This window comes from Ursus arctos, unplaced genomic scaffold (genome assembly GCF_023065955.2).
Source record: "Ursus arctos isolate Adak ecotype North America unplaced genomic scaffold, UrsArc2.0 scaffold_30, whole genome shotgun sequence".
Lineage (NCBI taxonomy): Eukaryota > Metazoa > Chordata > Mammalia > Carnivora > Ursidae > Ursus > Ursus arctos.
The window spans coordinates 16,962,709-16,968,708 of NW_026622986.1; the positions used below are offsets into that span (position 1 = coordinate 16,962,709).

A 6,000-nucleotide genomic window follows, 5' to 3' on the forward strand; every position below is an offset into this window, starting at 1 on the left:
CACATTGTTTTTACTAGAATGGCTTTGGACTACATTTTGATAACAGATTATACTTATCCCAAATATTCCCAGCTATTTATTCTTCCAGTTGAACTTTAGAATCAATCTAAGAGGGGCACCGGGGTGGCCCAGACAGTTAAGTGCCTGACTCTTGATTTTGGCCCAGGAGATGATCCTCAGGGTCGTGAGATCGAGCCCTGCATCTGGCTCCAAACTGGGGGGAGCCTGCTTAAGATTCTCTCTCTCTCCCTCTCTCCCCGCTCCTCCCCCCTAAAAAAAGAATCAATCTAATAATTACAAAACTCCAGCAGAATTTTTATTCCATTTCACTGAATTTACGTGTTAATATGGGGAACGCTGACATATTTACCATTTTAAGTTTTCTGATACAGCAACAGCAATATTTTGTCAAGTATTCTAGTGTTTTTATGTTGTTCAAGAAAGTTTTAGAGTTATCCTCTCATAGCTCCTATATATTTATTATTAAATTTATCCCTAGTATTTTGGAAAAGTTACTTTCTTATTCTGAACAGGATCTACTTTTATTTTATTTTTAAAAAAAGATTTATTTATTTGTTTTAGAGAGAGAGCATAAGTGCGTGGGGGAAGGGGCAGAGAGAGAGAGAGAGAGAGATATCCTGAAGCAGGCTCCCTGCTGAGTACAGAGCCCCATGGGGGGCTTGATCCTAGGACTCTGAGATCATGACCTGAGCAGAAACCAAGAGTCAAATGCTTAACTGACTGAGCCACCCAGGCGCACCCAAAATAAGATCTACTTTTAATTGCATAGTCCCTTGCCAACGTCAGTTGTTTCCTGTGTTTTTAATTTTAGCCATTCTGACAAGTGGTATCTCAGGTGGTAGGTATCTCATCATGGTTTTGATTCATATTTCCCTGATGATGAGTGATGTCGAGCATCTTTTCATGTGTCTGCTAGTCATTTGTATGTTTCTTCGGAAAAATGTCTATTTATGTTTTCTGCCCATTTCTTAACTGGATTATTTGTTTTTTGGGTATTGAGTTTGATAAGTTCTTTATAGATTTTGGATAGTAACCCTTTATCGGATATGTGATTTGTAAATATCTTCTCCCATTCTGTAGGTTGTCTTTTAGTTTTGTTGATTGTTTCCCTTGCTATGCAGAAGCTTTTTATCCTGATGAAGTCCCAATAGTTCAATTTTGCTTTTGTTTCCCTTGCCTTTGGAGACATGTCTAATAACAAGTTGCTATGGCCGATGTCAGAGATTTCTGCCTGTGCTCTCCTCTAGGATTTTGATGGTTTCCTGACTCACATTTAGGTCTTTCACCCATTTTGAATTTATTTCTGTGTATGGTGTAAGAAAGTGGTCCAGTTTCATTCTTCTGCATGTTGCTGTTGAGTTGCAGAGAATGGGGAACACTCTTACACTGTTGGTGGGAATGCAAACTGGGGCAGCCGCCATGGAAAGCAGTATGGAGTTTCCTCAAAAAGTTAAAAATAGAACTACCCCGTGCTCCAGGAATTGCATTACTAGGTATTTACCCAAAGGTAACAAAAATACTGATTCAAAGGGCACATTCACCCTGATGTTTATTTATTTATTTTTAAAGATTTTATTTATTTGACAGAGTAAGAGAGCACAAGCAGAGAGAGCAGAAGAGGGAGAGGGAGAAGACGTTCCCCGCTGAGCAGGGAGCCTGATACGGGGCTTGATCCCAGGACCCTGGGATCATGAACTGAGCCGAAGCCGGACACTTAACTGACTGAGCCACCCATGCACCCCTGCACCCTGATGTTTATAGCAGCATTATCAACAACTGCCAAATTATGAAGAGTCAAAGTTGACTGATGAATGGAAGAAGAAGATGTGGTACACACACACACACACACACACACACACACACACATACACACACAGGAATATTTCTCAGCCATCACAAAGAATGAAATCTTGCCATTTGCCACGATGTAGATGGAGCTAGAGAGTATAATACTAAGTGAAATAAGTCAGTCAGAGAAAGACAAATACCATATGATCTTACTCATATGTGCAATTTAAGAAACAAAATTTCTTGAATTTCTTGATGAACATAGGTAAGGGAAGGAAAAAAAAGAGATGGAGGCAAACCATAAGAGGTTGTTAACTACAGAGAACGAACTGAGTGTTGATGGAGGGAGGTGGGCAGGGGATGGGCTAAATGGGTGGTGGGTATTAGGGAGGGCACTTGTTGTGATGAGCGCTGGGAGTGATATGTAAGTGGCGAATCACTGAATCCTACTCCTGAAACCAATATTACACTATATGTTAACTGACTAGGATTTCTAATTTCTTTTTTTAAAAAAGCTTTATTTATTTGAGAGAGAGAGAGAGTGCCAGTGAACAAGGAGGGACAGGGGCAGGGGCAGAGGGAGAGAAGTAGACTCCCTGCTGAGCACAGAGCTGGACAAGGGGCTCAATCCCACAACCATGAGATCAGGACCTGAGCTGAAATCAAAAGTCAGATGCTTAGCTGACTGAGCCACCCAGGCACCGCAACTAACTAGAATTTAAATAAAAAGTTGAAACAAAAACAAACAAATAAAATAATAATTACACAGTCACTGGTTATTGTTGATTTCTCTATATTTACCTTATATTTTGTTAAACTTTCAGATTAATTCAATTTATTTTTTAGTTATTTGTTTTGGATTTTCTAGGTAGGCAACAATATCATAAAAAATAATGATACCTTCCCAATGTTTATTAATCTTATGATTTTTGTTTTAAAATCGTATCACCTAGGATTCTGGAACAATGTTAAATGGAGAAGACATAGTAGGAGCTCATGTATTTTTCTTACACTAAGGGGAATGCTTACAGGATGTGCAGTTGGTTTCTAGATTGTTAATTGCCAAATAGTCTTTTTCTAGCTAGGGAAGATTTCTTCAGTTCTAAAAAGATACAGCTCTTTTTTTTGTGTGTGTGTGCTATTCTTGCAGATGTTTTTGTGTATTTGCTCATGTAACATATTAGAAAAATCTTCACCTTTACCTATGCTCTGGAATGGCATTAGGAATTATTAAAGATCTTTTTCTTAAAGATTTTCTTTATTTCATCCATGAAACCATGTGATATGGATGGCTTGTTTTGAAAGTCATATCTTTAACAACCTTCAGGGCTTCCTATACTTGGTGTAACCTGGTTTTCTGTCATCTTTGGAATAAATTTTGGCAATTTATATTTTCCTTGACGTCTTCTCTGTGATTTCTTTTTGCCATAAATTGCCACATAGGATTCTCTATATTATTATTATTCATTGATAGATGAATGGATAAAGAAGATACACACACACACACACACACACACACACACACACACAGAGTGGAATATTATTCAGCCATAAAAAAGAATGAGATCTTGCCATTTGTATCCACATGGATGGAACTGGAGGGTATGATGCTAAAGTGAAATAAGTCAGGTAGACAAAGAGAAATACCTATGATTTCACTCATGTGTGAATTTAAGAAACAAAACAAAGAAAAAAGGAGACAAACAAAAAACCAAACTCTTAACTATAGCAAATAAACTGTTGGTTACCAGTAGGGGGGTGGGGGATGGGACAAATAGGTGAAGAGGATTAAGAGTGCATTTACTGTGATGAGCACTGAGTAATGTATAGTATTGTTGACTCACTGTAACTAACAGTCACTGAAACTAATGTAACACTCTATGCTAATGATACTAGAATTAAAATTTAAAAATAAAATGGGGTTAAACTAAAAATGATTGGATTAAAGTATATCTAATATCTATTAGGGATCTACTATATTGACTTATAGTGATAAGTTTTCTTGAGGATAGCTTGTAAAGAACCTAAAATTCTGGGCTAGGAAGTTTGGAATTTATTCTTTTGGTCAGTAGTGTAGTTGAAGTTTTATAAGTAAAAGAAGGGCACATTCTCAGCTGAGGCAGGAAACTGGAGGCAATATGCCAGAGATCACAGAAAAGGAAATTGTAAGCCAAATAGTAAAGAGGTTAATGATAGCATAGAAGAAGGAGAAGTTAAGGATCATTATATTCCAGTGGGAACATAGGTGAGGTAGTTTACATACTCAGATGCCCTGAGTTTATGACATGCGTCTGGGGGTGGATATGAAAAGAACATAATAGAAAACCTGTAATATCTGACTTGGGAGAAAGGAAAGAAAGGAGGAGAGAGTTCAGGGAGACCAAAGGAGAATAGAGCTGTCCCTGAGTTAGGCAAAATTGGTCTTTTGCCTAGCACTAGTTCTCAATAACTGAAGACTGATGGGGAAATAAAACATATTTTACTCAGTTTGATGCAAACTTACAATGTTTTCTACTTCCATGATTTCAATGTTAACAAATTCAATTCTAAAGAAGGAAGATCCACTAGAAAAATTTATCCTTTTTTTCCCCCCACTTCCCTTAGATTTAGCAAGTGGTACAGAGGAAGAAAAATATTATTAAAATAAATTCTTTTAGGGGCACCTGGGTGGCTCAGTCAGTTAAATGTCTGCCTTTGGCTCAGGTCATGATCCCAGGGTCCTGAGATCGAGTCCCGATTGGGCTGCCTGCTCAGCGGGGAGTCTGCCTCTCTCTCTCCCTCTCCCTCTGTGTGTGCTCTCTCTCTCTCCAGCTCTCACTCTCTCTCAAAAAAATTAAAATATGTAAGACTTAATAATTAAAGGACAGTGTTAGCAGTCAGAATATCTTGAATTCAAAAGTGCCCCCGAAAGCTGGAATCCAGAGATCTAGGAGCCACGACAGACGCTGCAACCACCTATCAGTACCCACGAAGATGCTGACAGACACCAGGATGATGAGTTGGGCCACTGCAATTGCGTCTCATAATTCCATGATATTTCTCCACGACATTTCTTGTAGTGGAAATAGCAACAAAGCCTCTTCCTCACTGCAGCCATCAAAAATGAAGGAAATGCATTGAATTTGGTGGTACTTGCATCCAGAACATTAGCACCAAGAAATCAGGAAATGTAGGCTATTTTTATTCTTATTTATTTATTTTTCAACTTTTCAGCCCCTGCAGTATAGGAAGATCGTCTAAAGGGTGGATGGGCTGGAGCTGAGGAAGCCAATCCTGGGTATCTGTCATAGACATAAAAGAAGATGCAATCATTGAAAAGATATGCTAGTCTCAACCTTTGTTATTCATGGCACATATGGAAAATTGTAATGTTTGTGCTTCACACTAGGGCAAATGGGCTCTTTGGAAGGAAGTCACTGTGTGCAGCCCACACTTGAGTGTTATGCTCCCCGTCCTTGAAAGAGGAGTGTCTACATAAACTATTTGGAATTCTTCTGTGTGGGAGATTTGTTTTTTTCTTCCCATTTATTTTTTATACACTCACTTGTTTATATCTTTATGGACTCATGAGTGTTCATTTTGTGCTGTGGGTTATACAGTACTCATTTATTTTATTGCTCGAATTATTTTATCCTTGACCTTTGGAACCTCTCTCAGTTGGCTCCTATGTCTTTTTTGACATATGCCCATCAATTTGGTTTCTATTATTTGAGGTGTGTGTGTCTGCTTACTTGTGTGATCAAATGTGTGTGTGTGTGTATGTGTGTGTAGCACTTTGTTACTTTCCAGCACTACAAGATATTCCAGGATCATCTTGTATATTCCCCTACCCTGCCCTAAAATGAGCCACTATTTATTTATTTATTTATTTATTTATTTATTTATTTTCTTTTTTTTTTTTTTTTAGATTTTATTTATTTATTTGACACAGAGAGAGGCAACGAGAGAGGGAACACAAGCAGGGGGAGTGAGAGAGGGAGAAGCAGGCTTCCCACTGCTCATGAGCAGGAAGTCCAAAGCGGGGCTCCATCCCAGAACGCTGGGATCATGACCTGAGCTGAAGGCAGATGCTTAACAACTGAGCTACCCAGGCGCCCCAAAATGAGCCACTATTTCAAGGATCTCTAGTTCTTTTGTTGAAGAATGGTACTAGGAACAAAGATTGATTTGGGCATTCATTGCCATTCTTTG

The 6,000-nt window shown here is 38.5% G+C and overlaps 1 long non-coding RNA gene across 1 annotated transcript in view; it reads left to right on the plus strand.

Moving 5' to 3' along the window:
* LOC130542148 (uncharacterized) overlaps nt 1-2,137 on the plus strand; it is a 70,929-nt gene extending 68,792 nt beyond the window's left edge. Inside the window, exon 3 of the long non-coding RNA XR_008956500.1 lies at nt 1,609-2,137. This is a non-coding gene — a long non-coding RNA (uncharacterized LOC130542148). The remainder of the gene's footprint in view (nt 1-1,608) is intronic.
* The last annotated feature ends 3,863 nt before the right edge of the window (nt 2,138-6,000 follow it).